This window comes from Falco peregrinus, chromosome 1 (genome assembly GCF_023634155.1).
Source record: "Falco peregrinus isolate bFalPer1 chromosome 1, bFalPer1.pri, whole genome shotgun sequence".
In the NCBI taxonomy this organism is placed as follows: Eukaryota; Metazoa; Chordata; class Aves; order Falconiformes; family Falconidae; genus Falco; species Falco peregrinus.
The window spans coordinates 93298910-93313458 of NC_073721.1; the positions used below are offsets into that span (position 1 = coordinate 93298910).

At 38.5% G+C, this 14549-nt stretch overlaps 1 long non-coding RNA gene across 4 annotated transcripts in view; it reads right to left on the reverse strand.

The window, feature by feature from the left end:
• Positions 1 to 2240: 2240 nt before the first annotated feature.
• The window catches only part of LOC114013734 (uncharacterized), a 166663-nt gene continuing 154354 nt past the window's right edge, over positions 2241 to 14549 (reverse strand). For 3 of the 4 annotated variants that reach the window (XR_008745277.1, XR_008745269.1, XR_008745278.1), the window contains 3 exons: positions 13000 to 13110; positions 11396 to 11493; positions 2241 to 2382 (listed from right to left, as the gene is read on the reverse strand). This is a non-coding gene — a long non-coding RNA (uncharacterized LOC114013734). The remainder of the gene's footprint in view (positions 2383 to 11395; positions 11494 to 12999; positions 13111 to 14549) is intronic. The other variant, XR_008745268.1, reaches the window with a different exon arrangement.

The following is a 14549-nucleotide window of genomic DNA, read 5'->3' on the forward strand; positions in this document are numbered from 1 at the left end:
TACAAGAACTGGTGCTACATGATCTGTTATTCAGATAAAGGACAATTTGCTCATTAAATCATATTAGATAACATGAAACATATCTAGGCTACAAAAGAGTTAATATGTATCATACAGAAACCTTAACCATCAATCACTTGCTGGAAAATTGTCTGTGACACTCTCTGGCACATATACTGCTACCAGTTTTCTATTTCATAGCACTTCATCCATTCATAGGATCCCATCAGACATAGAAGGTAGTCTGCTAAAGTGGTAGCAGAAGACTTACTGAAAGCAGGTGGTGTTGCTAAAGAAATTAGGTTTTATGTATTTTACTTGCTGAAATATAATACATAAACCCGTTTTTTTTTCCCCTGTGATCAACTATAACAGTAATATTTTTCACGACTCATCAACCAACCCTAACCATCTACTAAAAGACAATCCAGTTCTTTTGAGTCAATGTTCCTTAGGACAATTTACTACAGATGTGGAAGGAAACCTCAGCCCAGCATGAAAGAAAAGACTTGTTTAACAATTATTTTAAGCATTCATGTGAAATCATAGAGCACATTTCCATCTGTAAACCATGCAAACTTCAAAACTTCATTTGCAAGATACGTGGATGTTTAAGTACACGTCCTGTTTCCGATCGATTCCTCATTCAAAATGTCAAGTGGTCAAAAACACACTTTCTAAAAGGTAGCAAATGAAGACTACTGTGGTCATTTTTGCAAATTAATGTGTGTGTGTTCACATGGCAGACCTCAGTGGAGAGCAAAGACTACTGCTTGCTATAAATTAAGATTTTAGTTGCACAGTTTACCTGTAGCAGCATGGAGTTCTGGGTAGGTTGATTAAAATAATTTTTGTAACCATCTTGTAGACATACTGTATCTAAAAGTGAGTTGTAAAAAAAAAATATGCAAAGCAGAAACCTGGTGTGATGTAATTCCTGAACTGGTGGATGTCAAAAATCCAATGTTGCATAAACCGGCAAACTTTTCTGCTCCCTGTCTGTCTTGCATCCTAAGGCTGTGAGCAAGGAGACTATTTCATTAAATACACTGGGGCTTCTAGGCAGAACAATAGTTTGGGGGGTTTTCTTGTCTTTTTTTCCCCCTCCCCCCCATCACTAGTGACTTTTCCTGCCATCATTATATTCGTTAGGAATCACTGAGTTATGCTTTTAATTATTAAAATACATATTAAAAAAAGATGTTATCTACATTAGCATAACACTCAACATCTTTTTGCTGTAATACAAGTGGTTGTTTGGTTATATCTTTTATCTGGGGCCACTCCAAGGAATTACTGCTCATCCCAACAAATGGAGTTACCCTTGAAACTAGCAGGTGCCAGCATCAAAACAAGCAAAATGAGACATGTTCACCCTAATATACAATTACATGGTGAAACGCTGTGCCCTGGGGGCAGTTGACTTGGGTTCAGTAGAAAAGGAGACAAGTTTATGGAAGAGGAATCCACTGAGGTAAAGACACTGGGATACCACATCATCATCTCTGGTTCAGGAAGTCCCTGACCTGCAAATTCTTGACTAGGAGAATATTCTCAGGAAGTATCACTGCCTGCTTCCCTGCTCTCACATTCTTCTGTAGACAGAGGTTTTTATGAAGAGACATGATGTACTGCTAGCAACACAGCCACTCACTCCTAGCATAAACATTCAAGAATCCATGTAGGTCCCTGCTACTGGAGTTTAGCGTTTGCTTCAGTGAAAGCTCTAATGGATTCTTGACATAAAGCAACTTTTTGAGATTTATTGTGGACAGTTGCTGCTAAAAGAAGCTGTAAATTAGAAACTGAGTTTTCCAGGACAGGAGGTAGCTTTTTGTTATGTGTCTGTATGATGCCCACAAAGAGATCCTACAATGAGAACAGGTTTACAGGGACATGAAGTCCCAAACACTTCCAGTCACAGCCTCACTTAACAGGGCATTGTGACCTCTCTTTCTCTAACATTTCTGGGATTGTGGCAAAATTCCTAGTTCCTGTGCTTTTTGTAGTTTCTGTGATTATAACCCCAAGCAGGAATTACAAGGCCACGTTTGGGAATTAGTGTCCATGACTGCTACCATAATACAACAAATACAAAATCCCCAAAACAGTAGTTTGTTAGCAAACAGAAATAAACTTCATAGAGACTGAACCATAATTCTCTCCAGCTAAATGTCTGCATTTGTCATTGCAAAGAAACTGAAACAACAGACTAAACAAAGAGTAGAGTTAACCAGAGTTTTTAATTCTTTAAAAGAACAAGCAGTGTAACCATAGATACTTGCCAGCTTCTTTTGCCATTTCAACAGCACCAAAGACACAAGTGCTTGGAAGAGGAAGGTTGAATATGAACTCACCAAGCCGCAACAACAGCACTTCGACCTGTGGTGCAATAATATGAACAAATGGGTACAATAAAATTAGTTTATAAGGGCAAAAATAGCAACTTGCCATAACATTCAAGCTTTTTCTCCCTTTAAAAATTTCTAGTAAACAAAATATAAAGACGTTAAGAGTTATCCTTCCCCTATTTTCTTTTGTACATCTGTTATCTTCCTGTAGCCAATTTTCTCTGAAAAGTTGATGTTTTGTTGAAGCAAATCCAGTAGCTGTACAGCTGTGCTGCTGTGCAGAACAGCAACCCATTACTCATCATCCTGAGAACCATAATAATTGTCTCTCAATTTCAAGGCTCTCCATACTTTCTTCCCTCTTACAGCATTCCACAGTGCAAGGGGTAATTTTACAGTACATCAGTAACTCCTGCTGTGAATGCAAGGTAGCTCCTTCCACCTTTCATCAGGGAGAAGTTATCTTTCATTTGGCTTGCATTTTCTTCTGGGTAACAGCCTACATATAGACAGCCACTATGCCATAGCTGACATAATGCAAGTTGACATTCTAGCTTCTCATCCTTTCTCAACAGAAAAGGGGAGTGACCTATTATCAACAGAAAAATGGTGCAATTTTAGACTTCTTTTTAACCTTACATACAACCCAGAAAAACCAGGCAACCAGCTCTTTTTAAAGTATTTTTACCACTATTGATTGTCTATAGGCCACGCAAATTTCTTTTAGCATCATATGGTAGAGCGTTTATGTATGCCCAATATCCAAATCTGAATTTTAACCAGCTCATATGCAATTAAATGTAAACCAATACCACTTCCTAGCAGAACTTCACATCAGATACAAATTTGGACCCTGCAATTTGTATTTCTGCTCAATTTTTCCCTTTCCTGACCAGTTTTTTTATTTATATTTCACAGCTGTACTGGACCAAGCAATGGTCACTGGTGAAAAATTATGGGTCTATCAAGTGGATATTGAAAAAGCTTCACAACTTACACTGAATGCACTGCTACTCCTCTAGAGGGAGAAGTTCTTTGTAAGTATTAAGAAATGCAAATATGGACACTTTATTGCTAGTGCTCAAGGATTCTAGGAATGTAGTATCAACAGACCCTATTCATAGCATCTGCTGGAGTGAAGACATGACTTTTTGTTGGAATGTCTTCTGCTTTCTTACATCCAAACAATTTCCGAGCATTGCAGACTTCCCTGACGTGAAATTTCAATATAAAGTTGAGTTAGAGCTCCTTGGGTTATCTCATACTTCTGTTTATTAAAAGAGGCCCAAAGATGGCTCTTAATGATTATACTTTTGTTTCATATATGAAACCAATATACTTTTCTAAAGAAAATGAAGCTCTGGAGATGAGGTATGTTCCAGTTAGTCCTAAAGTAGAACCAAAGTGTTCAAAAATGCCTAAGAGTTCCTGCCTTCAGGTATTGGCAAAACCTGTACAATACTTGTATAGCTTGCTCATCTTGAGTGTTTCTGTAGGAGGTGCTGTATAAACCAGCATTCTGTCAGGTCTTAAAGGCAGTAGGAAGGAGGTCTGGTTAATAACAAATAATGGCACGCAAAAAAAGGTCCATGAAATTCCAGCAGTAAATTTTTCCTTCATGGAACAGAATGTTCTGACTTCCAATCATCAGAAAGTTATCAGTTCTGAAAGGCAATAAGCACTGAAACATACTGGAGAAAATGCGCGGATCAGGGTGAAAATCATTTCCCAAGGGACACATCATCCTCATGCAACCTTTCTTTTATCTGCTTTCCCCTGGGCTCTTCCCTCATTTTTTCTTGCATGCTATTCATTTCCACAGCATTAAAATTACTTTCTGGTTTTCCCAGTTTTCCTTCATTCTCAAATACCATCTCTATAGAAGTATTATTTCAACTTCTGCATCACCACTTCCTCCTCTCAATCCAGCCTCATCAGCTCTTCAGCATTCTTCCTTTTTGCACCAATTTCTTCTATTTTATTTTGTATCTCTCTTCTTTTGCTTTCCATTTAGCCTCTCTTTTTACAATATCAAAGAAAACATGTTGGACCATTTTTCACAACTAAGAACAGATATTCCACTCTGCATCTACTGTGAGTACATCATGTTTTGTGTTGCTGCAGAGACCTTCCCAAGCACTCACACCACTGACGTACAGTTGGGTAGATGAAACTTTTCCTGCTTGGCTAATCTTCATCCCCTCCTCACAATCATTTGCCAGATAACTCTGTGCTTACTTTTCCACTCCAAAGCACAGTCTTTGCCAGCAACTTCATCACCATTTACCTGTCTCTCTTGTTAGAAGGCACAGGTTTCCAGCACAGGCTTCTTCCCCTCGTGTGATTGCATTAGCACTGTGCTTTTACTACATGTGACAAGACATGGCTGCATACTTTGCTTTTAAGCTAACAAGCTAGCAACCCATCAAAACTTTCATTAGGAGCCTGGCAAACCATTCTCAGTATTTTTCCACATACCACCATGTGTATCTCAACATCTGAGTGGAAAGCCAGTCTTCTCCTGTGGAAGTCTCACCAAGGAGCATTAGACATAGTATTTTAAAGGACTGCAAAGCAAGGTCTAGGAGGAGACATTAGCACAAATACCTAAATAGCTCCTGGGTTTTCTGCATTAAAAGGCACATATATAGCCACAGAAACTGTTCTACTTATCAATGCATTTATGGGTTAGAGAACAGAGAAAGGAAATCATTCAGACCTACTTCTATAGTTATTTTCACAAGTGGATGCTAATTGGGGGTGAGTTTGATGTAAATGACCAGGTTGATATGCCTCATACCTTAAATTGGAAGACCAAATTGGAAGCAAACCTTCCCAAGGGCCACCTAGCTTTGTTCAGACTGCCTTAACAAAATGAAGCAACCGAAGACCAATCAGTCTGGCACTGTGTGAAAACTGATGACAACTAATGCAATGTAGATGTGTTCACGAAAATAACTATGTATGCATTTAGGTATGCACAGTATTACACCAAATAAATAAATACACATGGATTTACTTACTTCAGGCCAAGATGATCTTATGTTGTTTTTAAAGAAAGGGGTAATGATAGGATTGCACCAGCAAAGAAGCTGTTACGAAACTGGTGGCAGAAAAGTTGGAAAAGTCCTAGTTTCCCTTCAAAACATTCACACTTTGTCTCCAGTATTTTGGGCTCAAAAGTCTGATTAAAGAAAAGTAGTTTTTAATTAAATCTGCCTCAAGTCTATGTCTCCCTTCAGTACAGACATCTAAATATGTGTATACGTACATATATAGGCATGCATACCTACATAAATGGCACAGCAGTAGAGAAAGTAAAAGCACAGGAGATAAAACCTCTAGATTCTTTCTGCCTCTTAACCACAGTAAGACGTTTCAAAGGCCATCCATCCATCTTAAGAACCTTTTAGTTCTCCATCTGTAAAGTAAGAACATGCGTCTATCTCAAATGTTAGAACCTGATGAGCATTGCATTAATAGGAGTGTTTACTAAAGCTGATCTCTACTAGGAAACACCCACCTATTTCCAGTGCAAAGGAAAACATCTAGCGATATTGTAAAGCTACAGCGAAATATGCTAAGTAGAGGAGTATTATGAATGTTTATAGGATCTGGAGAGAGAGAGAGATCCAGGGATGCTTTACAAATAATTTATTTTCAGTCACTTTAAAACTGTTTCCATTCATATAGTCATCACAAGAAATGAAATATATTGTACAAACGATTAAGATAAAAAGTACTCCTCACTTAGGTATAGTCGTACTGTCAGGTTTGACGTTACTATAATACATCATTGCTCCAAAACCAGAAGACAAATAAGGCTGGTTCAGACTATGACTGTCTTCCTGAAGCAGTCAGTTGTAGAAAGACCTTCTTTAAGCATCTTTTACAGACTTTTTTTAGCCTGCAACATAAGTTGCTTGTACGTGCATCTCCTTTCAATGAATGTAATTTACTATTTGTGATGTCAAAAGAGTATTTTTACACTATTTGAAGTATTATTAATGGGAGAAAAGAAATTGTGTCTCTTTCATATATGTCTTACCTTACAAAAGTAGAAAGAGGGTATAGTTCCCAACATGTGATACTCCATGTTTCTGAAATTACAGTCCTTCGAGAGTTGTTTGGCATTAAATTAAAACCACTAACAAATTGCTAGTGGTAAAACATTGCATGAACATTGTTTCTTGCAAAATATTGGAAATAACTATTGTAGCATTACTCAACAGTTAAGCAACCTCTGTTTACTGTAAGTATTAGCTCCTTGAACAACGTGTCCTGCATACGTAAATTCATTCCCTTTGGATCCAAACTCCCAACTCCTAATACTTGGATCACAAAAGTGTGGATCCACAAACAGAAATATATGAAGAAGTCCTCTTGCTAACTGGTCTAATGTACACAGCTGGAAGAAACTGCTTACTTCAAATAAATAAGTTAATAAAACATGGCTAAACAGAACCATGTTTATTTTTCAAATATTTCCCTGCAAACAGTTCTAAAGGATACATTTTGTTTAGTGAAAAATATGATTTTGTTTTGGCCGTTGCATACATCTGACAATCAAATTGTGTAGTGACTTATCTTAGGGAAAGTAAGTAGAACGCTGTCCATCCTACATCCCAGAATCTCTTTATGGTCAATGCAACTTCTGCTTGAGCAAAAGAGGATTAACATGTTCCTATCTCTCTACGTCCATGATGGAAACAATATACTGTGAAAAGAACTGAAAAATTTGAAATATCTCCCCAATCATCAATGAGTTCAGCACTGTGACAGAATATAAACTCATTAAATTTCTTTCCCTTTCCTCTATATAGAACTAGATCCAGCAAACTAAACTTTGGCTCTTCTTGGAAGGCAGGATTAAACCTAGGATTGGTTCCATACTCTCTCCAGCACACTTCCGTAGTGAGGTACAGTATTGACTTGTAACCTTACAAGTCTTGACTTACAGCCTTGAGTTGTAACCTTAAGTCCAAATTCCGCGTTTTCCTATCTCAGGTTTTTTAGATTGTTCTCTTTGTCTTTTGTAAGGATGGGCTAGAGAAGTCCTCTGGATTGAAATCTTTCCAGTTCAAATCTGGCCTTACGACAGAGCTGATACTGGCTCTCCTCTGAACTTCAGGTTCATTTCTAATGGTCCTTTCCCATTTCATTCCAAACATGCATTGGGACAAATAAACAAGAAGTGGTGACTTTTTATACAGGTGTCTGCATTTTTTATATGTTTCCTTCTTTTAAACCATCGCTACATGAAGCTTATCAAATACAAAAGTAAAAATCTTAGAGGAGAGCTTGTTATTAGTTACTTCTAGTGTGGTTGACAACTAACATGCAGAAAATTAATTTCGTTCCTACGTTAATCCCAGAAGCTTAACAAAACTGGAATTTGGGAAGGAGCACAACTATCTTCACTGTAAACTGAGAGGAAAGAATGTCACAACACATTTAGCACATACTACGCCAGCAGTAGTAAAGCAGAGATGGGAGTTAGCACCTGCTTAAAAAGAGAAGCATACTAACACTGGGAGTTGGGGGGATTTCTCACTAAACTACAACATATAGAAAGTAGGTCACTTTTATTCTTTTGAGAATGAGAAAAAGAAACAAAATTCTGAATTATATATGAACCATTACATTTAACTTTCTTCGCCTCCAGCAGCTCCCAGGAGCCCTGCAGAGAGAAAAATCCAGATTTTATGACTCTGGCAATTATCTAAGTTAATACCATAGAGTTCTCCATAACCATTTTCATGATAGTTAAGGGTCTGTCAAGCTTTTTATTTTACTCCTCTTTACACTTCTTCCAATACCCCTTGCCCCTGATTTAGAGTTTGCCTGTAAAAATTTACTCCAGATATAACTTGGCACACAAACATCTTACAAACAGGCTTTAGCTAAAATAAATTTTGACTATATCTGCAATTTAACTTATTTAGCTCTCTTGCCAGGTGTTGCTGACAGGAAAAAGGGTCAAGTTCAAATATCTGAAGGGTCATCTTAGAATTAATAAACGGCTCAAGTGCTGCACCCAGAAACCTGGGAAAACTAAGTAACTTCCCTGTGTTACCTTAACAGCCAATTATTTTCCATTCTGAAACATGGAGTCTATGTACAAAAGAAGCAAAACTTTATATGGGGGAAAGGAGAACTGCAGCTTGATAATACACGACAGAAAACACGGCTATCTATAAACAGGAATAGCAAAGCTATCTGATAGTAGAGTTGAATTTAGGAGTTGCATTTTGTTGAGTATAAAGTAGTAGGCTAAATGTAAAAAACTGATTACAACACTTCCATGGAATAGAAGAAACACTGGAGGTCAGCACCCAAAACAGAGGCCTAGAAAAAGAACCAACCACTGCAATTTTCCTTGGGGACTAAGTGCAAATTCAGGGCAATGATCATTGTTCAGTGGCACTACACACAAAGGATGAGAAAGGACAAAAATACAGGCACACATATACCCAGCAGCAGGAAAGACCCAGAGACAACTAGAAAGCACGTAGGATGAACCTGATAAGGAAATTAAGCAAGAAAGAGGAGTTTAGGGTAGACCATTGTCTCAGGAGAGTATTAAAGCAACAAGCCTCTCATGTTTACTTCTTAATGGTATTCAGGGAAATGGGAGTTCATAAATATAGACAAAATTGCAACAAAGAATGATTACATTTCATCACCAATTTGCAAAAGCGTTCCCCCAAGATATCATCAGATCAGCCAGGGTTAAAAAGAGTGAAAAACCTTCAAAATATCCCAGCCGCCTTGCACCTGAGTCCCACCTCTCCCAGCACCAACATCTTTGTAACAGCATCTCCCCTTCACCTGCTGAGAACCACATTAGTGCCAGCATAGGGCTGGAGTCTAAAGGCAAATTCTAGCAAGTCTGTTCCCATGGGAAGTGCCTCCCTGATGTGGTGTTAAGACTCTGCTGTAAAATGAAGCCAGAGAGAAGTCAGGGGCACTGGTGTCACAGGCTTGACACCCTCTTCACCCTTGTCAGCCATCAGGGCTCAATCCCAATTTCTCCAGTCCTTGCAGCCTTGAAAAGTTAATTAGCTCCAAAGGCCTTAAACATAGTCTTCACCATCTGGGGGTACTGGCTTGCCACAAAGCTTTAGTTCTGTTACAGTTCTCTCAATCTAAAGCCATTTTACTTAAGAAATGTGGCATTTTCTTATGTTACTACTCAGCATGTGGCATATGGAAGATGACAGCAGAGGTTAATCTTGTGAGATCCAGAATAATAAAGAGAACACAGTTTACAAAGAGACAAAATATGGGTGAGAAACAAAGGAAATCATCAGCATGGAGTGATGCCAGCTACCAGGCATGGTGGATTTCCAGACAAAATCCATGTGCAGGCATTAAAACTGAAAGCAAGAACTAAGCCTCCATGAAAATTTATAACGGAAGATGAGAAATATCATTTTTATAACATTGGGGAGGGTAGGTGTGCTGGGGGGCAGGGTAGATAATCAGGACACTCCTGTTGGAATAATGCCCCAAATGCTGGAACAGATCATCAAAATATTGAATAAGTCCAGAAAGAACAGTAGGCAATAAAGTGTTTTGTTTTGCCTTTACCTGAATAAATATTTGTACTGAATAGTGAGAAAAAAATGTTTATACTGCAAAGCTCACATTCTTGGCACCCACATGTAATCTCAGAAAGAATGAAAGCACGATCATTTTTACATTTTTAAGGCAATAGACCTAGCCTTAGAAACATACCACTCAATGGAAGAGCAGCTAAAGTGAGCAGTGAAAGGAATATAATGACAATGTATTGGGACCGCACAAGGGTTTAGACTCCAAACTAAGCAAGCAGTATGGAGAATGCAGGTAGCGTGTATTGTAGGTGCCATCTAACACATATGCTACAGATAACAATTTGACAGAAAAATTAATGGCCAGCCTATAAACTGCAGTGACAGAAACAGAGGAAGCAGAACCAATGTACCACTGATACGCCAGGAAAAACACAAGCATCTATCCTTGCTGTTTCTGAGACCATTTGGAAAGACCTCCACTGAAGGGAAAGCAATCTGTAGCGTCAGTTAGCAGATGCAGAGATTCTTTATGTACATTTATTACAGAAAAAGGCAGACAGACATTCAGCTGCCATTTTTGCTGTTATGTTATTAAGTCAGCAATCAATCCAAATCAAGCTAGATGGCAGAGCCACCTGCACTTCAATTCCAACCACATCATGGATTTGCAAGCCCAGGTGCTGATGAGGTGCAGTAAAACTGTTTCAAGAGCAGTAGGTTAAAGTAAGTGTTGATAAGAGGCCCATGAAACAAGTGATAATACCTCTTGGATTCAGTACGAATGACAAGATTGGGTTTTATACTTAAAAGGGACCATAATTCCATTGGATTCAGTAGCTGACACCAGGAAATAGATAAATACTTCACAACTGAGAACAGGCATGCCAGACATAATTCAGGAAAGGACAGCTCTTGCCAGAGATAAATTCCAGTTCTGAATGTGTATGATGCAGCATGAGGTGTGCAGAAATTACAGTGATCTTTATAACAGAAGGAGAGTTCATAACTTTGCTCAATCCCAGCTTCAACTGGGAACAGATTGGAGCAGACCTACTCAATTTTATTGATGCAACTCCACGGTCCAACTACACCACTCCAATTTCTGAGAGAAAGACCACCTGAAGGAGAGTCAGACAAGAAGTCTGATTTGGAAAATGAAAGTTTGTCACAGCTAGCAGACTGTGCTCAAAATGCTAGTTTGTTAAACCTTTTCATGCTGTAGTGTTTAAAATTGTGATTTTTCAAATCTTATGCAACTACTGCAGTCAGAAAGACGACATTAAAAGAAAGGCATGGTCCTTATATTATGCGTGTCCACAAAAGATGGGACTATAAAGACAACAACACATATCACACAACTCACAATAAAGATAATGAATTTGCAGCTCTAAAATCTTAAACTTGTTCTGTCTTGTTCCTGATTCGTTTTAATCTTGTACCACCTCCTATTTATTAATATATTGTTTAAAAAAAAACCAAACACACCTCTTTTTGATACAACCACTTTATTCTTGAAGGTACCTTCATGTTTTCAGTCACTACCTGTGTAAGACAGGAAGCAGAAGAAACACACTTTTCCTTCCCTAAAGGTACAAGAATATAGGAAATGATCAAGATACAAAGCTGTGCTCTGTTTTCCTCACCTAATTATCTGTGGCAGATGAGCACCACATGAAAACAATGCATAATTCACGTACATCTTAACTGCTGTTCAAATGTTACTTTAGTAGTACTCAACTGATTTATGACACCGGCCAAGCCCCACAATAGAATATGATATATGTTGCGTGTTACAAGCAGACCAGATCAGCCAGATCACAAGCTGTTAAAGAAACCCCAGTTTCACCCCAATAGCCTCAGAGGTGAGGCAGATTAGTAATACTTGCATATTATACAGAATATTTTCTTCTAAAGAATTTCAGCAGCTCCTCAGCACAGACTAAACCTTTCATCATCAAACGTGACATTATTATTTTGCCTCTCGATGCAACTCTAGCTAATATGCCAAAAGGAAGATAGAAGTTTTCTTTCCCTCAAGCCAGCAAACACATCACCCATGACAGCACAGCGTAAGGAGAGGTGCAACACTTCTGCCCAAGCACATTCCGCTGTCGTTTTACTTGTGAGTTCTTTAGTCAAAACAAGATGCCCTTGGAAGCGATACGCTGTATGGTTCTGGTGATAGGCTTCCATTACCTTCATGTATTGAAAAAACCCAATGTGTTTTAACGGTTTAAAATTAGTAATAACAACCCTGCCTTCTCCCAATCTGTTGAACATTGTATAAAGGTCACAACACTGCTGATGCCCACATTTTTTGTTGTCTGTTTTACACAGCTGAGTACAGATAGAGTGACTCATAACAGCCAAATTCTGAGATCAGGCTCTAAGCAACTATGACATCAGATGCTGCCAAAAGACATTTGATTCCTCTATTGTGAAATGCCAGGTTGGTTCTGGGAGATGGTGAGAAGCCAACTCTAGTTTAGCAAATTCTATAGTGAGCTATTGTTTGATACTAAATACAAGATCTCTCCTGCTGCTGCTGCAAATCACAGGGCATCCAAGGACACATCTAAAACTATTGCCACTTTCTACTGTGTTTGCAAAATACTGCAACAAAGCTTCGTGCATCCAGACTATAGAAAGTGTCTGTGAGAGAATGGAAACCCAGATCTCTTTCTCAGGAGTAAGAATTAAGAAGCTGAATCTCCTATGTAAAAAGAGTTAGATATTTTTAAGAAGAGTTTTATGCTCTGCTCTCTTCCGCACCTTGGTTCCCCCAAACCAAGTAATCATCATGTCTCATTTCCTCCTGCAAACTTCTGACATTATAAAAGCCAAAAGACATTGTAATTTGAAGGTCTCATTATCATCAAAGAAATCCTAGTGCACAGGTATTTTTTATTTGCTAAAAAAAAGCACATTGCAGAAGATACAATTACTTTGTTCTTCGCTGGTGATCCCAGACAATAAAGCAAAAGAACTGACACATCAAAATCTAATTTCTCTGCGTAAAAAGGTGACCGTGAACATAGTTTGGAATTCACTGGAATGAGAAGCTACTGACATTCTTCTCTGCTTTTTACCTCAGTCTTGTGGCCCTTCCAGATTCAGACTGACCAAGCATGTCCAACCAGTGCTCACCCACGGATAAAGCCATCTTCCAGAGGCAGAGGTCTGGGTGGAGTTCAATTGGCCTTGGTATAACGAAGACAGGAGAACAGTGAGGCACTGAATAAATTCTCACACGTACCAAGGGGTACGCCTATGTCTTTCATGAAACGGGAAGAACAGAGTGAAGAGTCTTGTTAGGTATATCACTGGAGGTAGATTCCCAGGAATGGTCAGCAGTTTTGAATATGATACAGAAGCCCAGGACAGATTTTTCTGGTGCTGTCACATTTAATACCCTCCCCTTTTTTCTTCAGGTTCATTCTGATGAGAAAAATACTTGCAATCCAGTTGAACCTTCCAATAAACACAGAATGACTAGTCTATGTCCTGAGTAGCTACAAGTTTGTCTGCAGTCTGACATTTTGCAACTTTTTGCATTTATTCCTGAGCAATACGGTATTTCTATTATGTCTGCATGTAATTTAAAGGACCAAATCGTTCTTCCTGACTCCCTAATATTAATTTGAATTCCTAAACGGAACTATTGCTGATTTCAGCCAATAAAGGTCCTGTCCTAAAGTATGAGTAATGACACAGTGGCCAATTCACTATATTCACAGCAAAAGCAGTAAAAGATAACTGAGGGCAGCTTTAAGAAGCTGCTTAAAGCTGCATAGTCTGTGCTTAGTAGACATGGGGCTTGCTTGATTGGCAACTGGGCAATTTATATTGCAAGACAGCTCATGGTGCATAACATATTATGCTTTTAATTGGCTTATTTTCTCTCAGTTTTGACTTTGGGTAAGGGTTGTGCAAAAGGAAAAAAATACTCAATTTGATACCCATCTTGTCTGATTATAGTGCTATGGGAAGCCATCATGAACTCAATAAAGGGATGTGGAAAAATTCTCAGAATGCAGAGTACCACATTAATCTTACTAGAGCAGTTGTCTTCTCTTTTTAATCATGTAGTAAGGTGACAAGGATAGCAACTGTTTTGCACTGAAAAAAGCAGCATTCAGAAAATTCCAATAGCATTTATGCTTGTTCAGATATGCCAAATATTTCATCTTTTTTTTACAAGACGAATTTATAAAGACCCTCCCATATTACATTTGATCAGATCAAGCATCCAATTCACCCAGCAGCCATTCCTGATGGCATTCATAAGTGGATTCCCAGGAAAAAGCATGAGAACACTGTAATATACAACAGTAATGGCCCAGAAAATTTTTGCAGCCTCCAGGGATTTGTGGCTGAGGAATTCCTGAACCAGAAGCAGCACCTCTATCTTTAGTAGCTCTCAGTGGTTTCTTCTCTTCATGCAAGGCCTTTTTGCATCTGCGTGTTTTAACTGTCCACAACATCTTGTGACAAGGATCTTGACAGCCTAACAATTAAATGTGGGGGTTTTTTCCCCCCTATTTTGAAATTGCCACTTCCTGGTTTCACTGTATATATCCTAGTCCTTTCTATAATTCTTCACAGTAAAATTTTACCTTATGGATTCACTTCTGTGCCT